The 24,962-nt window shown below is 39.2% G+C and overlaps 1 protein-coding gene across 20 annotated transcripts in view; it reads right to left on the bottom strand.

Moving 5' to 3' along the window:
- The window catches only part of ATP2B2 (ATPase plasma membrane Ca2+ transporting 2), an 895,196-nt gene that overhangs the window by 488,602 nt on the left and 381,632 nt on the right, over window positions 1-24,962 (bottom strand). For 9 of the 20 annotated variants that reach the window (XM_060239910.1, XM_060239908.1, XM_060239904.1 and 6 more), the window contains exon 1: window positions 18,872-19,256. The exons of 1 other annotated variant lie outside the window; for it this stretch is intronic. The gene's annotated coding sequence lies outside the window, so the exon portion shown is untranslated. Of the gene's footprint in view, window positions 1-18,871; window positions 19,258-24,962 lie in introns of those variants that run through there. 10 more of the 20 variants (XR_009555447.1, XM_060239921.1, XM_060239911.1 and 7 more) reach the window with 2 other exon arrangements.

Here is a 24,962-nt window from a genome sequence, read left to right on the forward strand (position 1 = left end):
GCTCAGCACCAGTCAGATGGTAGTGGCCATGTGCTGGGGGCAGGGTGGCTCGCCCTTCTGGGCAAGGCGGGGTCCTGTGTTTTGACCCCAGGGCTTGTTCTTGTAGGCCTATACCTCTTGCCATCCTTATTGTTCAATTTATGTTTTCAATAAAGCGGCCTGGATTTTTTATCCAACACACTGTGTCAGTCTCTTCATTCCGACTGGGGGGGCAAATCAGCCCCTTCCCAGCCGCACTGGCAACGCCAGTCATAGGCTGGGGGCCATGCTTTGCCCTCCCGGAAGGAGGGAGGCTGACGCCGGCTTCCCGGCCATCCGGGAGTTCAAGGAGTGGGCGTGGAGTCAGGGCTATAAAGCCGGGGCTCCCGCCCGTGCCACGCAGTTCTCTTGTGGCTCTTGGCCCACCCACCCGCCCTATGCAGTACAGGTTTTACCGGTCGCCTTATTGGGGGCCAGGTAGGAATTTTTTCATTTTCACGGAATTGGCCAGTGTGAATTTGTTTTTTGCCTACCTTGTACTGCATGATAGTGTAGGGAGTAGGGTGAGGTTAGGTAGATTTGGTCGCTTGGCAGGATGAGGTATTGGCTACAGCCTTTTCAGGGGAGCACCTATGGCTCTCCACCAGTGGGTGCAGGTGGTCTGCATGAACGGTAGATGGGCTTCACGGCTCAATGCTGGGAGTGCAGATCACGACAAAGCCTCACCTGGGCGGATCTTTCATGAGTGATTGATGCCGACAGAGGTGGAGGTGGAGTTTGGGCCTGGCCGCTCAGCACCAGTCAGATGGTAGTTGCCGTGTGCTGGGGGCAGGGTGGCTCGCCCTTCTGGACAAGGCGGGGTCCTGTGTTTTGACCCCAGGGCTTGTTCTTGTAGGCCTATACCTCTTGCCATCCTTATCGTTCAATTTATGTTTTCAATAAAGCGGCCCGGATTTTTTATCCAACACACTGTGTCAGTCTCTTCATTCCGACTGGGGGGGGGCAAAGGTGTAATTCCCTGTGTAAGCACCAGTCATTTCTGACTCTGGGGTGACATCGCATCACGACATTTTCACGGCAGGCTTTTTATGGAGTGATTTGCCATTGCCTTCCCCAGCCATCTACATTTTACCCCCAGCAAGCTAGGTGCTCATTTTACCGACCTTGGAAGGGTGAAAGGCTGAGTGAACCCTGAGCCGGCTACCTGAACCCAGCTTCCGCCAGGATTGAACTCAGGTCATGAGCAGAGCTTGGACTGCAGTACTGCAGCTTACCACTCTGCTCATTAATCTTAGAAAATGCTACTGTAAATATAAAGAGAAGGGAACAAAGTGACATTACCTCTCTTTACCACTTCCACAAGATAACTTTCCATCTATGCAAAAGGCTCTACACAAGAGGGAGCAACAGCCAATGCTTCATGGCATCTTGACCATGGACCTCTTAGGGCTTCAAGCTTTAACCGTGGGAAGATGTTGCAAGAATGGGAATTGGGAAGTATCCACAGCTATAACCACCTTCTGATTTAGCCCATTGGGTCAAATCAGTTTGTTAAATTCCAATTCGTTTCCAGCAGACTAATCATGCCATTTCCAATAACACTTTCCTGTGAGTAAGCCCTACTGAATAACATGGGACTAACTTCTGAGTAGATCTGATCAGGCATGCACCTTCAGTTAATCATGTTTTGTAATATTATTATCTGAAAATAACGAGTAGCCAGAGGCTAAACCAGTTTACCAGCAATATTCCAAATCGGATGGCATTTAAAAAATTGGTTGAGGGTTCTTTTCCTCTCTGCAGACAGGCCTTGAATTCAGCAGGAGTTCACAGGAGCACAGCTCCTGAACCTTTCTGAGGGTTCCCCCTCCTCTTCCCCACCTTGCTTGTCCATTGAATAGCAGGTGCAGCTGCATAACAATCCCTGGATGAGCTCCACCACCTACTTTTCTACAAAACGACCCCTATCTGCAGACATTTTAATGCTAGAAAATGTTAACTACATTATGTCAAATTACCTGTATCAAACTGTGCAAAAAAATTGCTGTAAACTAGGATGCATTAATAATATAATTTCATGGTGCTCTGTCAGAGCCTGTGTAAATACATCTACCAGTATTCTAATACTGAGTCATTGTGAGATATGTTTCTATAAATAATGTTTCCTTTACTTGCAAAATGAGAATACTAGTTACCTCCCTTTTATTCCAATAAATCTTCCTACGTTCTTCAGGGCCTGTAAGACCGAATTGTTTCAACAGGCCATCGATATTTAACCGAGAGAGAGTGGCCACCTGACATCAGTTAGAGTACTCGGTGATCACCGTCTGAAAAGCAGAACCGCCAATATAGTAATGATACAGCACCATGAAATAGCTTTTAAAATTTTTTAATTATATTGATGTTTTATTGATTTATTGTTCTTAACTGTATAAATGAATGTTGTAAGCTGCCCTGAGTCCGCTTGCGGAGAAGGGCGGGATAGAAGTTTAATGTAATAATAATATAATATTTTTATTATTAATTATTATTATTATTAACAATAATAATAATAAAAAGGTAGTCCCCTGTGCAAGCACCAGTCGTTTCCGACTCTGGGGTGACGTTGCTTTCACGTTTTCTTGGCAAACTTTGGTTTGCCATTGCCTTCCCTAGTCATCTACACTTTCCCCCCAGCAAGCTGGGTACTCATTTTACCGACCTCGGAAGGATGGAAGGCTGAGTGAACTTGGAGCCAGCTACCTGAACCCAGGTTCCACCGGGATTGAACTCAGGTCGTGAGCAGAGAGTTTGGACTGCAGTACTGCAGCCTTACCACTCTGCGCCACAGGGCGCTTACTTTTTTTATTCCAATGCATCATTCTAAATTTATCCCTTCACCTTACCATTATCTCATACAGAAAGTGATCTAGTATTCACTGTGTTTTTACTAACTAATAAAGAACCAATTGCATTCAGAAATAAGCATTCTAAATGCATAATTCTTTTAAATACAGATAGCAGTTTGTTCATTCATGCTGGTTCATTTACTTCATAACTATTCACACTCACCTATTTGTAACTGCAATTATGAGGGATGCACTGCCTCCCCTTTCTTTACAGCTAATGCTAGCTGACATAGCTGTTCCCTGCCTTAATACTGGCTCTTTGCTTGCTTTTGCTTTCTCTCATGAAGTCTGTAAAACATGTAAAAGAGCCCAAGAGCTTTATCAGAAGGCACTTCTTTAGCAGTCTAGCTTGAATGCATCCAGGGTGGTAGTAAAATAAAAGAAGGTATGCTCTCCTGTTATAACGCTACCACCCCAGCAGTGTCCAGCTGTGCTGCACTGGAAGCACCTTCCTAAGCAGTCCACCGTCAACTCTTCCCTTTCATGTTGAAAATAACTGCCAAGCACAAATACATGTTTTAACAGCCAAGCCTTACCCATGAATCAAGACTCAGACTGGTTCATTTTGTTCCCAGTGTTCTCTGCCAAGCACAGAGTCAGGCAGAGTCAAGTAGTTGATGCCTTGTAGCCACTTTTGCACCTGCACTGTAAGGGAAATCAGGTTCTTTCCAGAATCATGGCTGGGTAAATTAATTACAGTGCTCAAGTCATTCAGTTTGCCCTCTCTTAATGACAGCTGCACAGTTCCTAGGATCTTTTGCAGATCAGGTATGTACACAGCCAGTGATGAGAGATTTAAACAAATACCACAAGATAAGACACTTTTTAAATTTTTCGTCTAAGAACTAATGTATTTATTTATTTATTCCTTGGATTTATATCCCGCCCTCCCCACCGAAGCAGGCTCAGTTGTATATTCAACTGAGCCTGGATAGCTCATCTGTGCACTGTGCATGTGAACAGATGTAAAAAGCAACCCAGCAAACAGTGTTCCCTCTAAGCTGAGTTAGCGTGAACTAGCTCACAGATTTTGAGCCTCCAGCTCACACATTTTTGTCTTAGCTAAGGAACGATGACCCCAGAGCACACTAATTTATGCAGTAGCTCACAACTTTAATGTCAGTAGCTCACAAAGTAGAATTTTTGCTCACAAGACTGCAGCTTAGAGGGAACATTGGTTCAGACTATTTATGAGCAACAAACTGCCCATCAAGTGATGAGCACCATGATCACCGCATGTGACCATGAAGCAAATAGAACTGAGCATTGCTCAGACATGCTAATTTTGTTGCATTGTTCCATGAGTGTGTATAACTAGCTTTGAGTCCAGCAGCACCTTAGAGACCAAGAAATTTTCAGGGGTATAAGTTTCCAGACTCAAAGCTCCCTTTGTAAGGTACAAGTTGGAACTGAAATTCCTGTTGCCTTATATCCCAATCAGAAGGATGGAAGGGTGTTGCAAAGAAGGAACTCAGGATGCAAAGTTACAATGCAAATTGTATTCAGCATGATTACAGCAGAGGAGAAATGTTTGGGGGTGAAACTGCAGCATCTGTATGAAGATAAGAATCCTATGTCCTTATTCAGCCCTGGTAGCCCATCGCTCTGTACTTGTGAATGAACTCAGGTTCTGAAGTCTTGTATATATATATATCAGCAATCTTATATAAATCTATCTCCATCTTGTACTGATATGTGAATTATTTACCGGATTTTATTGATATTTTCATACTGAACAATTAATAGGCTTTTACAACTTTAATCCTATTTTCAAGGATGTGTCAAAATTGCATGTGGCAATTATTCTCAAACTAGCTTTATTCCAGTGCAATTTTGCTTAACACGCAAGCACTTAGGACCATACTCATCAACACAGATTGCATTTTTTAAAATGCAGCATGCATTCTGAATATGGGTTTTTATTATACCTTGACTAAGGAATGAAACAGGTACTTTTCACATAATGGAGTGGGGCAAGTGTATTCTGTTTGGCAGCTTCTCACCCCCCTTCTACATGAATCACAGCCCAATAGCTTCCCCTGCTGGGCTACAGCTGTAAGAAGAAACTTAAACTCAAATTTTACATCACGGTCATTTGTTTCAAAAACAGAATGGCCTTCAGAGAATCCTGGGCCCAACTGTTCTGACTTCACTTGCTCTCACTGTAAACACAGGATATACTGAACGTTTCCCTGGATATCATATTCTCAATTTACACAAGGGTATGCAATCAAAAGTGAGGCTAACAGAACACCAGAGTGTTCAGAAAACTCCTCATGTGAGATTTTACATCAGAGTCAAGAATTTTAGTACCTTTTAATACTTGTTTGTGGGCAATATGTGTAAAGAGAAAGTAACATGTCTTCATAGAAGGACCTGAAGATATGATCAGCCCAGGGAAAATCTCAGATAATTTGTTTTTATGTTCCGCTAAGCTTTCAGTGGTATGTGAAGCTTGTGATAGAGCACTGTTTTTGTGAGTATGTCTGATGCAGCAGTAGAGGTGAGAGAACTAGCTGGCTGTGAAGTTCACATATCTGAGAAGGAGGTTCACTGATTTTAGTGCAGGAGACCAGGTGGAAACCATTAGGAATCTAGTCAACCCAGGAGGAACTGAGCAAAGAGTCTCTGAGCTTGACTTCATTTCAGGGAAGTGACATGTCTGTCTGTCTCTCCCTCTGGCTGCCTTGGTACGGGCTTAGTAGGTTGATTTGGCTTGGGTTATCTAGTTTGTCATTAGTTCTGTTGCCACACTGGCCCTGGGTTCTCTCTGGATTCTGTAAATTGACATTGGTTATACTCAGCATGCAACAATATCCTTTGTTTTAGTTGGTTTGGCTTCAATTCTTTGGTCTGACATTGGTTATGCTGGCTTGCCACATTGGCCCATGGTTCTACTGAGATTCTATGGTTTCACTTTGCTTCTGTCAGGCTTATTGGTTCTGTTTGAATTAGATTGAGTCCAGCGGCACCCCCAACACCAATCATGTTGCACACGTCATTTAGAAAGACAACTATCGTTTTTCTGCTTCCATTGTTTATTCACTTGGGGTCTTAACTTCTTTTGCTATTATTTATTTGTAGTCCCCTCCTTACTAAACATATATAAAAATAAAATTCTACAAATGAAAATACATAAAATACCTGCATAGTGGTACATAAGGAATAAATACTAACAACCAACCAGATCAATTCATTAAATTATCAGAGATTTGCATTATTTATTTATTGTAAACAGCCACTTGCTTGGTAGCCTTTGGTAAGTAAGAAATGACTCCTGGTGTTGAGCACAAAAAGCTTATGGAAGTACAAAAAGAGCTGGGTTTTGCTTTTCCTCCTGATGGTTAACATGCTACAAATAATGAATATGTGAGGAGGCATTTGTTTACAAGGCTAACGTTTTCAAATCTAACAACCAGGGTTTGCAATACAAAAGTATTTTGTTAAAAGCAAATACAGAGAGACTGCTACGGAATAATAGCATTTCGGTGTTCCATTTATCTAAGTGAAAGTAGATTATTATACAATGAAGATACTAATAAGTATTCAGAGATAAAACCTGATAGAACACAGTTGATGTCTAGGCAAACTGTACCTTGAGAATCACTTACTTTCAACAGTATTCCTCATATTCAGGAAACAAATGCTGATGAACAGCTCATGATTAGGTTCATTATTAGACACAGCGGCACTATAACATATTGCCAGCTATATAGCATGATGGCTGCATAGCCAGTGGCACAGCAGTTGAATTCAACAGACTTTTTTTTAAGGGGGGGGGGGTGTAGTTTTGCTTAGTATTGCACTGTAAGAGCATGAGTTATGAATTAGGAAGCCCCTAGGGCTACAAACTCACTTGAGTTCTTAGGCAAGCCATTCTCTCTTGGCCTCTGTCCCCCAACTTCAACATGAAGATAACAATAACTATTATACAAGGTTATTGTCTGGAGTATAATTAGGGTTGCCAGCTCTGGGTCAGGAAGTATCTGGAGATTTGGGAGGTAGAGTCTGAGAAGGGGGGGAGCTTGGGAAGAGGAGGGCTATCAGCAGGGTATAATGCCATAGAAGCCACATTCCAAAGCAGTCATTTTTTCCAGGGGAACTGATCTTCGTCATCTGGAGATCAACTGTAATACTAGAAGATCTTCAGATGCTACATGGAGGTTGGCAACCCCAAGAATAATAATGTGTGACTTACACTGAACACTCAAAGATATTATATAAATGTGAAGTATCACTACATAGTATGAAATAATCTACAAAACTGGCAACCTAAAAATGGCACAATCCAAGGCCTCATTTTGCGCAGGAGCTAACAGGAACGGAGCTCCAGAACCTCTAAATGTTATTGTGCTCTTTCTCTCTTACCCCACCCCAGTAATTGCTTCTGGCCTTCATTGTTCAAACCTTCTGTGAGAATTCTGCTCAACTTTAATAAACTTTCTAATATTTTCCCCCACAAAGAAGGGGAAATAACCAAAACATATAAAGCAGACAGATGGAAATCTTCATCATGGCATGTGGTCACATAGCAGAAAGTAATTTTAAAAGTATGATGGAAGTAACGTTTTATAACAATTATAATTCAAGAAGCATTTTAAGGTAGATGCTGAGCTGATATAATTTAGTACACCTTCCAATGATGTCAGGAGTGTGCTGCATATGCAAATGAGTTGTGCTAATGAGTTGTGCTAATGAGCTCTAGCACCTCTTTTTCTACAAAATGACCCCTGGCACAGTCCAAACCAACCCAGAAGCCAATATGCTTAAATTCACAGAAATCAGCATACTTGTGTCTTAACATTTTGTTTTAGGTTGAACTTGAGGCCCATATCTTTTCTCAATTATAACTGACCACAGATTTATACTCGTATGTAAAGTTCAGCTCTAGGAAGCATTCTTCATTCACAATCTATTTTGAAATGTGTTAAAATATAAGATTTATAAATTTTAATATGACTTTCACGTTCAGTAGTGGACTTTAACTGTAATGTTATCTCTTGAAATTCAATACTAACATAAATTCTAGAATTATTAAAGATCCAGTCACTGTTGAGGCTAATCACCAGATGACAAATTCTACCAAGATGAAATTTTACATATTCAAATCTGAGCTAATGCTAAATAAAATTGTGCAAGGAATACAGAAGAAAAACAAGGAGACTGAACAGAAGCAAAATTATTCCCTGCCCCCACATTGGTATACTCTGTAACATCTGACACTCAGGACAGACAATATTTACCTGATAATTCATAACAATCTAAAATAATTAACAAAATAATGCAACATCGTTAAAATCAGCCTCCTTATCAGACAGCTATAGAGGATTCCAATAGGAAGCTAATTTTTTAAAAGGATCCTCAGGGAATCTGGACAATTATAGACCTATCAACCTAATGACTGTTCCAGGTAAATTGGCAGATAGAATTATGAAAACTAGAACTCTTAAACAAGGTGGGGGGACTTGTTTAGTACAAGTAGGCATGGGTCCTACAAAACGACGTGTTGTGTTACTAACTTCAGAATTCTTTGAATATCCCATACATATGGGTGATATGGTTGAGTTGGATCCTGTTTCCATTTCACTAATGGCAGACTTTTCCTTTGGTGCAAGGAACCTGGCAGAGTTTTCCTTTAGTGCAAGGAACCAATAGTAAAAGAGCTTCTTCTGTTGAAAAAGGCTCCTTGCAACAAAGGAAAGCTATGATGTAGGATATTATGTTTCTGCACTTCCAGAAAGCTAGTGACCAAAAACCTCTCCAGAGACTCCTGAGTGCTTTCAGCACTTTTGGAACATATAAGCATCCTCTTACAGATTTGTAACTGGTTGAAAATGGAAAATATAGGGCATGAATAAATGGACGGTTCTCACAATGGAGAAAATAACCATTGGAATACTGCAAGCATCTTGGAACCAGTACAATTTAAAATTTATAAATGATTCGAACTAAGAACTGACAGAACTGAGTGAACACAGTGACACTGCTTGTCAGTAGGTTCAAAATGGAAAAGGGAAAATAGGATGCTGTATTTTCATTTTTTTCATTTTTTAAATAAAATCCTCACATTGCTAATGATGACACCAAAGCTCATTCTCACTGAATAGAAATACTAATGAGGAAAGAGAGAAACAGACAAGGGAAGCCAAACTGATAGATTAGTTTAGTAGAGCCAATCATAGTTCAACTTATAAGAAAATGAAATATTCATCATCTATCCTGGTACATACGAAATGCCCACACGCAATTAAGACCAATGCCATAATGGTCTATGGATCCTGTTTCAGAAGTGACAGACTGTAGAATCTGCATTGTCCATTTTCAGTCCCTAACACACACAACTGTTCTGTACTTCCAAGGGGGGAAAAAAACGACAAGCAGGTTTTGATGACTGCTTCCATGTCAGTTCTTGGGCAGGGGTCAAAAAATTATGCTGTCTGTTTTGGTTTAGCACCAGTAGAAGGGCACTGTGTTTGGAAGGGAAGGGCTGTTAGTGTGTTTCTTCACTTCATAGAAGTCTTGTATAAGGCTCACTATTAGACACTTAGCTGATCTTCCTGTTCTAATATAATTTGCCAATTTGAAGGAAAATAAAAATAATATTTTTGAATGAATGCACCACACATTTTACACTTTTGTATTTCAGAATTATTCACTGACTTTCAAGTTATTCTTATATCTTTATTTACATTTTGACCAATTTTAACAACCTGTTGATCACCAGATTAATAATCACACAGCACACATGATTTTATTAGGCTATAGGTACTACCTATGACCACAGCATAGCACACCATACATAGTACACAGCATAGCAACTTACACATGATTGTTTGTTCTAACAATTAAAGAAAAGGATGTAAAAACATTCTCCAAGACTGAAAATGTATCCTGTCTTCAGTCATTAATAGGTATATTTTTAGAACCTGCAGAATCAATAATAATTCAAGCAGAGGAAAGAAACACAGGAAATACTCTCATATAAAATAAAAGACTCAAATAAGGACAAGAGCAATAGCTCTGAAGCTGAGTTTTGCACATCAAAAAACTGAGGCTCCCTCCTGACAGCTTGGATCAGGTGCATCCTTAAATCAATTAGAAGGTTTTACTGGGAATGTCAGCTTTCTAACGGAATAGAGGAGAAAGAAAACATTCCAGGAATAAAGATGGTGAAACAATTAATTTCAGAATATGGGCTAAAGGTAGGTACAAATTGTGGGTCAGTACATCCTCATGTCCCTTCTTGTAAATTAAATTCCATAAATAACATCTACAGTCCCAAAGCAGACCTGAAGTAGCACATCACAATTTGGAATGTATGAAGTTAGGCCTCCTAAATAGAAGAAGAAGAAGATATTGGATTTATATCCCGCCCTCCACTCTGAAGAGTCTCAGAACGGCTCACAATCTCCTTTACCTTCCTCCCCCACAACAGACACCCTGTGAGGTGGGTGGGGCTGCAGAGGGCTCTCACAGCAGCTGCCCTTTCAAGAACAACCTCTGCAAGAGCTATGGCTGACCCAAGGCCATGCCAGCAGGTGCAAGTTGAGGAGTGGAGCATCAAACCCGGTTCTCTCAGATAAGAGTATTAATTCTTTCCACGCAACTATATAAAGTAGCACCACACCATTGTTTGTTAAAGTCTAGAAATACTTGGAGATGTGGATGGAATGAGTGAGGTAGCCAAATTTGTAGATGACATTTAGTATGAATAAAACTCTATCACACTGTTACAAGCTCCAGGAGACTAAAGTGAAGCATATTATGACAAAGAACCACAATTTCATATTCCAAGATTCCACAGTAAAGAGAACCTAGGGCAGGGGTGCCCAAAATTGCTTAAAGAGCCACATAGAATAAATGCCAGATGTTTGAGAGCCACAAGACATGAACATCAGATATTTGAGAGCCACAAGACATGAATGTCAGATGGTTGAGAGCTGTAAGGAAAGAAGAAAGGCAAAAAGATGGGGGGAGAGAGATGGAAAGAAAGCTTTAGATGCTTTAACTTTAGATGCATTCTCCAAGCTGCTGGCTGGCTTGGCTTGGAGAAGTGATTTAGAGAGAGAAATGCCTTCTTCAAGCCAGCCAGTGGGGCAGTGGGGGTTTCAAGATCCACACAATATGTGTAAAAGTGCCACAAGTGGCTCCCAAGTCAGTTTGGCCATCCCTGACCTAGGGTCATGGTGGGCAACTCATCAACAGAGGCAAAGTATGCATTATGTAGGAGACTCATGGTTGGATGGATCTCTTGCTGTGAGCAAGATTTGGATCAGCAATGAGAAGCTGAAGAAGGGATTAACCCTTTCACTCATGTAAGATTTCAATGAAGTTTGGGATCATTTTGTTATGGCTAAGTTAGCGGACAGCATAACACAACTTACTATTGCTAGTGCACTAAATTTTCTATTAACCGATACCTTATTTTGCAATATCTTTCAGAATATAATCCTCCTAGTGTTATTTACAAGGACTTTTTACAATTTTAAATTTCTGGTTGTTAAAACTTTATATTATGATTTTGTGAAATGTTTCTGCTGTACTCCATTTTTAATATTTTTTAAGAAATTAAAAAAATATGGTTTCACTAATAGAACCCACTCCCCACTGCTACAGTCTGCAATTAGTAGCAATACAGAAAAGGTACATCAATTTTGCCTGTCTTTTCCCCTATTGGATCTAATAGCAGCTCATAGCAGATGTATAAAGAAAACAATTGAGGATGAAAAGATTAAGCTCCCCTTTCCACAATTCCAATCCAAATCACCCTTTAATGCCCTCATAGCTGCTTTTGAAGGCTAAACTACAATGCAGAAGATCCCATCACAGGATGTAACAGAATATACAGTTTAACCTTTTGTGTTAGTAAAAAGGCAATTTTCCTGTTAGAAGAATTATTAGGAAAAAGATTGTGAATAAAATGTCCAGTGTCATAGTACCATTATATAAACCCAGGTGCAAATTAATTTGAAATACTGTATCTTAGTAGCCCTATGTCAGAACATTACAGATCTTGAAAAAAATAAAGCGAAATAAATGCAAATGTTCAAGGAAAGGATTAGTTACTTTAGAAAACAAGATGACTAATGAGAGACATGATGGGAGCTTATACAAGTATGCATAGTATGAAGAAAGTGGATAGAATTTTTTTTTCAGTAGGGGTCACTCAATGAAATAGACTGGCAGCAGAATCAGAACAGGAAAAATAACATTTTCACACACACATAATTAACTGAAGGAATCTTCTGCTATAAAACATGTTGATGGCTATTAGCTTAGATAGCTATAAAAGGAGATTAGACATATATGAAGAGCTGATAAACCATGATAGCTAAATGAATCATCCATGTTCAGAAGCATTGTGTCTCTGAATATCTACTGGGTAAAGGTAGTCCCCTGTGCAAGAACCGAGTCGTTACCGACCCATGGGGTGATGTCACATCATGACATTTTATTGGCATACTTTTTATGGGGTGGTTTGCCATTGCCTTCCCAAGTCATCTACGCTTTACCCTCAGCAAGCTGGGTACTCATTTTACCGACCTCGGAAGGATGGAAGGCTGAGTCAACCTTGAGCTGGCTACCTGAACCCAACTTCCACCAGGATCAAACTCAGGTCATGAGTAGAGCTTGGATTAAAGTACTGCAGCTTACCAATGCACCGTGGGGTTCCTACTGCTAGAAGACAAACAACACCTTCACAAACCAAATCTTGGAAACAGTTGGGTAGCTATTGTTGGAAAGAAGATGAAAGGGCTTTATAGAGCCTTGATCTGATCCAGCAGGGCTCTTTTTATGGTATTACAATACAGGATCTTAAGGTGGAACACTACCTCTTCTGGAGTACAAATGTTGGCAGCTACATATGCTTGAGGTAGAAATATAATGGCTTGAACAATTTAAAAGTTTCAGACAAAGGTAAAAACTCTACTCAGAAACAGCCAGTCAGAGTTCCCTTCTCACTACACTGGTGTACTATAAATTTTCATACATTCCTTTCTTGCTTACCTATATGGATATTAGATTGCTGTTCAACTGATGGTAGTTCACATTGTATAAATAAAGCAGGATTTATATATACATATATAAATCATTTATATATACATATTACAAAATTCATTTACTCAGATCTTAATGTATATCCAGTAATATAAGCTGCTGTTTGGTACCAGTAAGATAATGCAGTACTGGTCATGTGGGAAGATATGCATGAATTAGGTCTTCTACTGTGCAATATTATTTCCTCCTCCCCCCCTCCCCGGTCTTCTTTCCTTACAGCAATCTGCTGAAGTATATATTAGGTTGAGAAAAAATGACTGATGCAAAGTAATATACCAAGGTTCATGGGTGAATGGGAAGATTAACCTGAGGATCCCCAGCCCCCTGACCACCTGCCCACACGTAACTAGTGCAGCATCCTGGCTTTCTTGCAGCACTGCAAGGCAACCCAGGATACTTCAGAAATTAAACTCCAGCTGTACAATGATTTTGTTGGACAGCTTTAGGAAAGTCAATGGGAGGGAGTTTGTATGCTATCAGTAAAATGGCAACAATAATTATATGTCACTTTACTCTAATGATCAAACAAGACTGCACAGCTTTATGGTATAGTATTAAATGGTGCAGAAATGCTAATTTTATCTCCATACTACCGATAGAGAGTAATGTGTTCAATGAAGTTGCTCGGTTTCTTTTTTGATAGATAGGCACAAATTCATCATCTTTATTATGATTCCTTAAACTTACTCATATTCCCAACGTCAGACAATGAACTAACAAATATAAGAACTTCTTTCTTCTGCAGGACCCAAGAACTCTGCCTATAACACTTACCCATGTAGCAAAAGTCACCCAATACAGTTGCAATTTAAGGTAAAAAAAATACTGTATCGAGGTGCAGATAACTGGAGCTCTCTTGTGAAACAAGGACCAGCTGAGGAAAGGTAAATTTTTAATTGATAAAATAAAAAATGCAACTCATTTTTTCACTGGAAGTCTTCTATGAATCAAAAGCCTTTTTTCTATATTTGTAATGAACTTCTATTGTATGATATTATACAAGACCACTGTAAGATTAGGAAAAGAGAGTTTAAGACAGTCCTAATATTCAGAAGGAACAAGGACACTGTGAACTGAAAGCACCAGAAGTCAGAAATTTTTATTTATAAAGCTGGGTCACCTGTTCATATTCCTTATTTGCAATTATATTCTCACTGAAACGCAAAGCCAACTACAAAACATAGAAAAGAATTTGGTCAGACATGTATCCAACAATATATGCTAAATACTTTTACTTTGAAAACCTAACCATGAAATAGTCTTATTTGGAGACTGTGAGTTGGCGCCTACCCCTGCCTTAAAAGTAAACCCTATTTTAGTCTTGTGTACTACACCAACTATCACTGTTGACAATCAGGCAACCTACCTAAGAAAATCCTCTTTTAAAAAATGTGTTGTACTTCTGAAATAACGTACATCAGAAGGGGGCTGAAGACCCCTGCATCTTTTTTTTACAACTTTTATGTTTATGAGATATTTTAAATTTGTTGTGTTTAATTGGATATGTTTTATTGATTGTTACTGCAATGTTTTAATGTTGTAAACCACCCTGAGCCCGCCTTGTGGGATAGGGTGGGGTAGAAATCACAAATTAAATTAAATTAAACTTTTACCTTATATTATGACCTGCATTTAATGTTGGATTAATCTGGACAATGTGACTGTACTGCCCTGCAAACAGGCCAAATTCACCAGTGACTATTCCATTGAAAATACAGCCTATCTACCTGAGATGCCTGCTAATTAATGCTTTGACAGCAAACACAGAATAAAATTCAGGATGTTTATATGGGCCAGTAAGAAATACCATTTTGTAGCTCTGCCTTTTTGTCGTCCTGAAACATGCTGACAAAACTATCTCCTATACCAACTATAGCCCCAACCTGGATAGCCCAGGCTAGCCCGATCTCAACACATCCCAGAAGCTAAGCAGCGTTGGCCTTGGTTAGTATTTGGATGGAAAACCATTAAGGAATACCAGGGTTGCTGTGCAGAGGCAGACAATGGTAAAACACCTCTGAATGTCTCTTGCCTTGCAAACACTACGGGGTTGTCATAAATTAGCTGTGACCTAACAGCACCAACAATACCTACTATGCTTTATATAATGTGGAAACATCTATGTGTAGCCTAATAATTCTATGCCAACTTTAAGGTTTTTTTCTGATGAATGCAAATTCATTTTAAAACATTTTTCTTTAAAGTACATACTCTTCATACACAAATGAAAATGTTCATTCTGCTACATCCACAGAATAGTTATCATTATGTGTAGTATGTAATAAACTAAATATTTTAAGTCTTCCTTGTGTAAGCTAACAATCAAATGCTACATTCAGGTGGGTAGCTGTGTTGATCTGAAGTAGCTGAACATAGTTGGAAGCCAGTGGCACCTTTAAGACCAACAAAGTTTTATTAAAAGATATGAGGTTTCATGCCCACAAAAGCTTATGCCTTGAATAAAACTTTGTTGGTCTTAAAAGTGCCACTAGGCTCGATCTTTGTTCAATTAAAAAGTAGTTAAACCCTGTCTAGCACTTTAGAGTGATCACTTTTACAGTGAAAATTATAATAAATTCCAAACAAATACTCAACTTTATACATGCTAGCACAATCTAAACATATTTCAGTGCTTTTGCTTCCATTCCCCACAACAGCCCTGCAGGAAAGTGAAGTATTATTGTTCCCAAATTATGATCAGGGAACTAAGACTGAGATCACTGTGGCTTGCTAAGGCCATATAGTGAATACCTATATAGAGATAAGGCTGCACTAGGTTCTTTTCTTCATTTGTCTGTGCATGTTCTTAGCCAACATGCCACAACCACTAACATCCACATAGCACAGTAACCTGTATGCACTAATTAGAGCACAGGGACCGCACTTAACTTTGTCACTGAAGGCTACTTTTGCAGATAATTAAGAACATCTTTCTAAAATAATTGCTGCCTGTCCCTGTCCATGTTTTACTCAAAAGTAATTTCCCCTAAATTCAACAGGGCTTACTTTCAGAGAACTAAACTCATGCAACCCAATATCAAGTAAGACCCACTGAGTTCCATGAGATTTACTCCCATTGTTACTATCACAGGATTACAGCATTAGTTTTCTGAAGTTTTCCCTAGGATTTTTTTTTTTCTTCCATAAAAGGATTGAAAATAAATGAGTTTTGGAAGTAGTCATTTTCAGTCTGCTTTTTCTTTTCAGTGCCTTAGCAATCAAGATACAGCTGTAATTAACATGTTTGCCTGTTCTTAAAAGAGAATCTGAGAAGCCTCCATCCATAGTTTAAATAGGCATTCCTTGCCAGTTAAAGATAAAAACCGAGATTATGCAACTTTCACTGCAAGGTACCATGGTAGGGTTAATCTGTTGTTACCTCTAGCAAGGCTAGGTATGGCGAAATGTATTGAGATTTAGCAAAGGATATCTCTGTCCCATTTTACTCAATATACAAATGTCAGGTCCTGGGTTTTTACTGCAGTGAAATGATCCTTATACCAAGGTTGGAATGTACTTGCAAGGTCGCATCTTCTAAGTAACGTCCCATCAGACTTCGAAATAATTATATCCATTCCCAGGTTAAGAACCACTTACAATTACAAACATAAAGACAAAGCTAAAGGCGAACGAGGTAGATGTTTTATCAGGTTTTGGTAGGAAAAATATCAAAAGAGGTACTAACAATTGGAGAGGATCTTTGGGGAGAAGTAAATCCTGCCATAATTTGGCAGTATAATATTGCATATATTTAAATTTCAAAAAAATGTTTTATACATAACTTGGAGGGAAAATAATATTTCTAAACATTTTTCTAGAGATGTGTTGAATTTGGGACAAATGCAGTACTAAAATGGCCCCCCCCCCAACAACAAATGCTCTTATAAACACCAGTGTGCTATATCTTATCAATCCTTTCCTAACTTTAATGGGGGGGGGGATGAAACCACATTCAAACAGTGCACTAATATTCATGCATCAAACATATTCTATAATATACGGTACATACATACACATAAACTACAGAAGATGCCAACTATTTTCTATTCATGCAGAAGGGGGAACTGACTCCCTCCCCCTCCCTCTCTTGTGGAAATGTAAATATATTTAACTGTGATGCGCTGGGTCAACATCAATTCTCCACAGGAATACAAGCACAAAGAAAAATATAATGATGCTGCATTACTATGAATAACCTCCCTGAACCCTGAGGTTTTTGTGCTATTTGCAAACCCTATTTGTTTTAGCAGCACTTCAGGGCAAAGCTGCACCACTTTCTTTGCAGGTAGCCATTCAGACCAAAATGAGAGGGATGTGAACAAAGTGAAAACTGAATGTGATCAAAGACCAGCTGGATACCCAAGTATTTGTAAGCAAGGTGGGTGAGGTAACAATCATGTATACGGATGTCTTTTTACGAATGAAATACTGGCTCCAGGAACACATGCAACATAGAAATGTGGGTATTCCAAAGGATATGTATAACCTCTCTGTTCATTAGAAGCAGAATGGCCACTATTAGATTATACAGTCTTTTATCTTACACGTATTGACTACCACATAAATCTTTTTTGGAAGGAAAGGCACAGTGTTACACATATAACCACCTCTGGTTTGTTCAGTATCCTAATCACTATAATGCCGACTTTAGCCTTTAATATCATAAGTAAGGGCATGTAATCAAAAGGTCAAATTTATGATAAGCTTTTGCTGTAATACAGCTTTTAATTCATGCATGTGCCTACTATACATGAAAAAAATCCAGTTCTATTATAAAATAATGTTTAATTGGGGGGGGGGCTCAGCTTCATTAGCCTATCTTTTCTAGAAGGTGAAATACTAAGCATCAGATGCTAGCTCTTCAGAGATTTCAAGACCACATAAAGTAATCATCCTATTAAGTCCCATTGCAATGTGCAATGTAAAAGCAACTGGCTAAGTTTGCACAGGACAAACTTAAAAGTCAGAACATCAGAAAGAGTCACTGACTGCTCTCATCAGACAGATGATGTGTCACTTCTTGAACCAGAGATCAAATGGCTAGGTTCTTTTTACATAATGGGAAAAACCTCCTCTGCCTGGTGATGTTTGTTAAATCAATAAATTGTGTAGGAAACACAAAAAGCTTTTATCATGAAGCATTCTCCAGCACATTTTACTTGGCAACTTCCAGTTGATTTACAATAGTAGGAACTATTTCATGATACTTTAGAAAATAGTTTTATACAGGAACCATTATGATATACTTTAAAAAAAAAAGCACAGCAGTGCATTGTAACTCACAAAGATGCAACAATTTTATAAGTCAGCATTGTCCTGACTTTGAAACTAGCCAGTAAATTCGTAATAAATTAATCCAGGTTTATTTCTTAATAAAATGTCTATGCAATAAAATCTTAATAAAATCTTTATGCAATATATAGTTGACATAACCTAAAGCTCAAACTTATACTGGAAAATTCTATATAGATATTTGCAACATCCCTTTTGCAGGGTGTACATACTTAAAAAAAAGAAACTCTAAATTTGATTTAACAATAGCAATTTTTAAAGCACTATCACCTACATTTTCTCACAACCAAACATAAAATCTAGTTTACACAAAACCATTACTACTTTGACTTTCAAATGGAGAGCACTGCAACCCATCAGTTTCTAAAAATCTCAGTAGTTTGCCTCAGATTGCAATAGCAACCTTTAAGTGGTATAGTTTCTTCCTCTAAAAAATATTACATGGAAGTTGCATTACCCTGCCCTAGACACATGAACTAAAAGATAATGCATCCCTCAGTCCTCCAAATCCCCACACCATTTTCTCATCAGTTTCTGCCTTTATGGGATGCAAATTGCCAAATAAACAATCTCAAAAATAGGAAAAAGGGGAAATGTTCTCTTTAACTATCTCTGTCTCTATACATTTTCATGCTTTAAATGCAGCTACTTACTTGACTAAGATATCATCACAAATCCAAAATTATTTCAATTACCACACCGGAGTAATCACTGTTCGGCATCTGTAAGGGATTGATAAACTGAGCTACATTACAGGAGTCCCTCTGCAGACTGTACCATCCAGACCGAGCAGGTGGGGGGAAGGAGCAGATATTTCCGACCGAGCATCTTGCTAAAGGAGAGAGAGCCAGCCGAGAGAATGTTTATGGCTTGCCATCGCAGAGAGCCGGAGGAGGAAAAAAAACAGCGACTGTGGCACGGGAAGAAAGGCTTTCTCTGGCGAAGAAAATGGACTGAACCACCATGTTGTTGTTTGTGGTTTTAATACTTCCCTTGGGATAATGACAAAAACGGAAGATGGCAAACTACCAGGAATATGCCACTTATGGGAGAAACCTTCAAGGACAAGGACTGTCAAGTTCTATCACTATCATTCGAGGGGGGGGGGGAAGTGTGTTGATGGAGCGGATGGGAAGGAAGGTGGGAGGGAAGAGTGAGTGAAGGGGAGAAGCCAATTCAGTACTGCATCTCTACAGAAGTGATACCTAAACTGCAGAGGCTCTTAATCTTAGTCTTTACTGTGAATCTGCATTGTGCATTAAGCAGATTTCTTTCCATTTTCTTTTAGTTTCAGCTGTCACCTCATTTTGCTAAAAGATAGGACATATCTAATTTACAAAAACAACATTTTATAACAAAATACATCTCACGATTTGTGTGTGCATGTGTGCACTCATTCAGACAGATGCATTATGTTCCCATTTTATGAGACAAATACTGCATGATTCTGTCTATGTTGTTTAGCTGTAAGTGCCTTTCACACCATCCATAGTGAAATGATCTACCAGAAAAGGATTTACAGCCAGAACATTTCTGCTTATTACTTTATTCTACCAGCAAAGTCATACATATTTTGTAAAATATCTCATACTTATTGCACATGTCATCAAAACACAGTATTTCAAATATTAATCGGACACTTATTTTATGGTAAGTTATTAGTTATGTTTGACTTGCTTGCCACAATGCATTTCTATACAAGTATTTCAAATGCTATCTGGTATTGATCAAACTTCTACTTGTCTAGGGAACTTTTATTTAAAACTGGGAGAGTAGAAAGGTGATAATTCCTTTATGTCAACTTGAATTTAAACCATGTCATATTATGTTATAGACATACTAAACTTTTTAGTAAGTCACATCCCAATACCATTACAACATGCAAATATTTTATTTTCGATCCATAGATAAAATGAGTGAATGCTTCAACTGTGGGCAACATTAAGTCTTTTGAATTTTTTATATAAGTAGTATTTCAGGTAGTTTTAGGCTTCCTGACACCCCTACGTTCAGAATTAAAGAAAGAAACAAGTTTTGAAATAAGTAAATACAAGAAGCTTCTGTCTTTAAGCATGAAAAATATTACTACAATCCAAGTCTGAAGTTTCTTATTGACAGCAGTGCTTCGTGACCCAGCTACATCTTGGACAGAGCAAGCAACTGCTACCTCCCTAAGCCCTAATAGGAGTAGCTGTACAGATGCTCTGTCATCCTTGCTTACTTGCTGCTCAGAATATCAATTCAGTCAGTTAAACCAAAGTCTGTACTGCAGTGCACCAAAATGGAAGCTTTTTTTATACATTAAAAAAAGTAATAAGAGCTTAACATCTCTGATGAGGGAATTTCTCACCTTTGCCGATCAGTTAAAAAGAAGAGACAGGACTGTAACTGCAGATTTTTTAAAATAGAGGGAGTACTGCATTTATAAATAGAAAACTCAATGAACACATGCTTGTTGTGACATCATATGCACTGACATTGTGCTACATTTAAACCATATCATACATGTGGTCCCTGCAAAGAAAATCTTTGATTTGGACAGTGAATGATAATATTCAGCCTGTAGATTAATGTTTTAAATTAAAATCAAATCAAAAACAATAACAATTGTGGAGGGATGTCCTGAGGAGGTCAAAATTTGTAACTGCCAGTTACTTCAGCTGGTGAGATACATTAGAAATGTGGGTGTGTAGCATTTCCCTTCCACTAAATGCTGAGTATAATGTTTATGCTGCATAACTGTTGCAGATCTATTATATACACACATTTTAATGATAATAAGATACATTAAATGTTTAAATCATTTTCTGAAAGTCAGAAGAAAGTCTGTTTAGTCCAAACAAATGTCCAACTGTCCCTTCTTGTTTAATTTTCAAAAATCCCATTTATGGTACTGCTCTGCAGTGGCTGCAATTGACTCACTACAACTTAGGAACGGCGTTGATTCCTGGGTTCCTGTGTGGGAAAACGTTTAGATAAGTTTTGCAGCATTGAAATTAATTACTGAAGAGGGATTCCAAGAAAACTGTTTCCACGCAAGTATTCCCAGTGCTCATTTAGTGTGGGGCCTCCAATATGGTGTTGCATATAATGTGATGATCCAGCTATTAACCTTGTTGCTATTCTCATAAGCCTGAGTGGGGGCTAGCTCCCAATGCTATGTGCAACTGGAAGTGTCATTATTTTCATTGCAATGCCATGAGTCATCATACAGTCACCTGGGTAACAGGGGCCAGCTAGCATTACCAAATGCAGTTCCATTGAAGCACACCTTCTCAAGTAAGAATCTAGCATATTTCTGTGTTGCAGCTAACCTGTTGTAGGATTTTGCAGCATTCGATATGGTCAAGCTCACTTTGTTACTTCCTTTAAGGGTTCATAACTTACAAACTCTTCAGACACTCCTTTGGATCTACTGCCAAAAGCAAGAATGAAGTGCGCTGGCTGACTTGCTGTTACCAAGGATGCAGCTATCATAAAAATTAGGAAGAACTGATTTGCAGCAGGATTTACTATTTAATTACATGGGGCAAAGTCCATGCCATTCTCCTTGAAAACTGGCTAAGCAAAAATACACATAGACCAGACACTACAGATAAACTGTCAAACTGCGTACTGATCTCTTAAAGCTACAAACAAAAATACAGATTTGCCTTAGAACTAAAATTTTCTTTTCTTTCATGTTTTACAGAACAGGGTATATAATGTATAAATATTTGCAAGGAATCTAATATTAATGCTTAGAGATTCAGAATACTGAATCCCTGAATGGAAACTAGTTTTTTCCCCTGACAGTGGATCACTTCAGTAGGAGAATGATAGGCCAGTTCCCTCAAGACCTGACAGCATGTTCAGCTGAGCCTTCTTTAAATTTCAGTCTCTCCTTTCCCTCCATGTAGCCTAAATCAGTTTGATTATGGGATAGAATAGGATAGAATAGCAAAGATGCCTTCTTTTGCTTATGTGTTCCTGCTCTTCCTAAGCAGAATTATACTCTTTCACAGTTGATGCAGACTGTGACTCTACTTAGGATGGCGCTGTCAGCTTTCTTCTCCTGAGCCATTAAAAATATAGCTTACCAGGTTTGGACATGAGAGGGAAAGAAAGAGCAGGGGAAAGACCATCATCACTCACTAACACAACCACAAAAGCAATCTTGAGCAGTCTACTCAGAAGTAAGTCTGATTTTATTCATGGAGACTTACTCCTAGGAAGTTGTTCTGAGGACTGAAATCTCTGCTTTGTTCTGATGCCCCAGGGCATCTCAAGCTCATCTTCTCTGCATTAGAGCCTGCACAAAACCTTATTGGCAGAACTGATCCCTTCCTCTAAAAAAGCAAGCTACTTGCCCTCATGAACAAAAACAACACGGTACTTGTATGTTCACACTCTTGGAACAAGAAAAAGTTCCAGGAGGACAATCTGCATTGGGAAAATGACACAATGGAAATAGGATTAGACATCCTCCTTTATGCTGATTAAAATCTGGGATCCCATGGCTACTTTTACCTTTGTTGTCAAGCCCATTGAGATCCTTCTTGTATAAATTTTCTGTGTATTCTTGCAATCTCTTCCTAATCTCTTCTGCTTCTGTTAGATCCCTACCATTTTTGTCTTTATCATGGCCATCTTTGCATGAAACGTTCCCTTGATATCTCCAGTCTTCTTGAAGAGATCTCTTGTCCTTCCCATTCTGTTATTTTTCTCTATTGCTTTGCATTGTTCCTTCAGGAAGGCCTCCTTATCTCTCTGGAAATCTGCATTCACATACAATATCTAAATCTTTGCAATAAAGCTGTAAGGTGAATAAGTAGTATTCCATAAGGTAAGGTACTACCATTTTACAAATGGAGTAATGAGGCTGAGAAAGAATGGCCCATTTAACACAGTAATATCTCTCTGGAGTGATATAGATGGAGTCTACATCCGCTATCGCACCGATGGCAGCCTGTTCAACCTGAGGCGACTAAAGGTTCACTCCAAGACAATGGAAAAACTTATCCGAGAGCTACTGTTTGCTGATGATGCTGCACTCGTCTCCCACTCGGTATCAGCTCTGCAGCATATGACGTCCTGCTTTGCAGAGGCTGCCAAGCTATTCGGCCTAGAAGTTAGTCTGAAGAAGACAGAAATTCTCCACCAGCCTGCACCCCAGGAAGATTATCACCCTCCCTGCATCACTGTGGGTGAATCAGTTCTGAAGACAGTCCAGCAGTTCAGCTACCTGGGGTGCATCATCTCCTCAGATGCCAAGATCGACAAGGAGATTGACAACAGGCTGGCAAAGGCAAACCGTGCATTTGGCCGACTGCACAAAAGAGTGTGGAGCAACAAGCATCTGAAAAAAGGCACAAAGATCAATGTTTACAAAGTGGTTGTGATGACAACATTCATCTACGGCTCCGAATCGTGGGTTTTATACTGTCATCACCTGCGACTCCTTGAGTGTTTTCATCAGCGCTGCCTTCGCACCATCCTTAACATCCACTGGAATGACTTTGTGACCAACACTGAAGTCCTCAAGAGGACGGAGGTTACCATCATTGAGGCACTGCTGTTGAAGACGCAGCTGCGCTGGGCAGGGCATATCTCTAGGATGGAAAACCACCGCCTTCCCAAGATTGCTCTGTATGGTGAACTTTCCACCGGCCATCGAAATAGAGGGGCACCAAAGAAGAGGTACAAGGACCCCTTGAAGAAATCCCTTGGCACCTGTCGCATCAACCATCACCAGTGGTCTGACCTAGCCTCAGATCGCAAAGCATGGAGGCACACCATCCACCAGGCTGTCTCTTCCTTTGAGAATGCACGCATAGCTGGTCTTGAGGACAAAAGGATATTGAGGAAGAATCGCACTGCTACAGCACCAACCCCAAATCAGACTTTTCCCTGCAGCCACTGTGGCCAGATCTGCCTGTCCCGCATTGGTCTTGTCAGCCACCAGCGAGCCTGCAGCAGACGTGGACTACTGCACCCTTCTTAAATCTTCGTTCGCGAAGTCAAGCCGAGAGCGAGAGAGAGAGAGATCTCTCTGACTACAACTAGTTCCAGTTAAGAAAAAAGAAAATATAAAACAGACCAAATCATCACATTGCCTTTTTATTGTTCATCAGCGCCTGTGCTTGGATATGTGAGTAGAGTGCTTCCATAAATAAATCCATTCCAATAGGAAATCAGTTCCTGTCTGTTATTTTACAGGTTACTGGAATTTTAAGCTGGCTCTTTATTAGTATTTCATAGTGAGCTTGTGGCCGAACTGATGAAATTCCAGTATCTATTATTAACAACAATGATTCATCAGCCAACAGAAATTAAAAGCAAGGAAAACAGGTTGTAGATATCCAGTGGCTCTTACCTCTGTTCCATCTTGCATCATGCAAATAACCATACTAACTGGGCGAGACAAGGCTTTTAAATAATAATATATATAATAATAAAATTTTATTTATATCCCGCCCTCCCCGCCGAAGCAGGCTCAGGGCGGCTAACAACATATATAGGTATACAATACAGTACAATAGGTATACAGACATTAAAATTAACATTATTTAAAAACAATTCAGTTCGGAAATAATAAAATTTTAAGCAGTTTATAATTTTTTAAAAAACAAAGCAATGATATTAAAACACTATTACAACAGCAAGTGATCCATAGACAGATAGACAGAGACAAATACAAATATCAGTTAAAATAGCAGCATCAGCTGAGTTACAGGTTAAGTATAAATTCCAAAGACTTGGAAG

This window comes from Heteronotia binoei, chromosome 5 (genome assembly GCF_032191835.1).
Source record: "Heteronotia binoei isolate CCM8104 ecotype False Entrance Well chromosome 5, APGP_CSIRO_Hbin_v1, whole genome shotgun sequence".
NCBI classification, from domain to species: domain Eukaryota; kingdom Metazoa; phylum Chordata; class Lepidosauria; order Squamata; family Gekkonidae; genus Heteronotia; species Heteronotia binoei.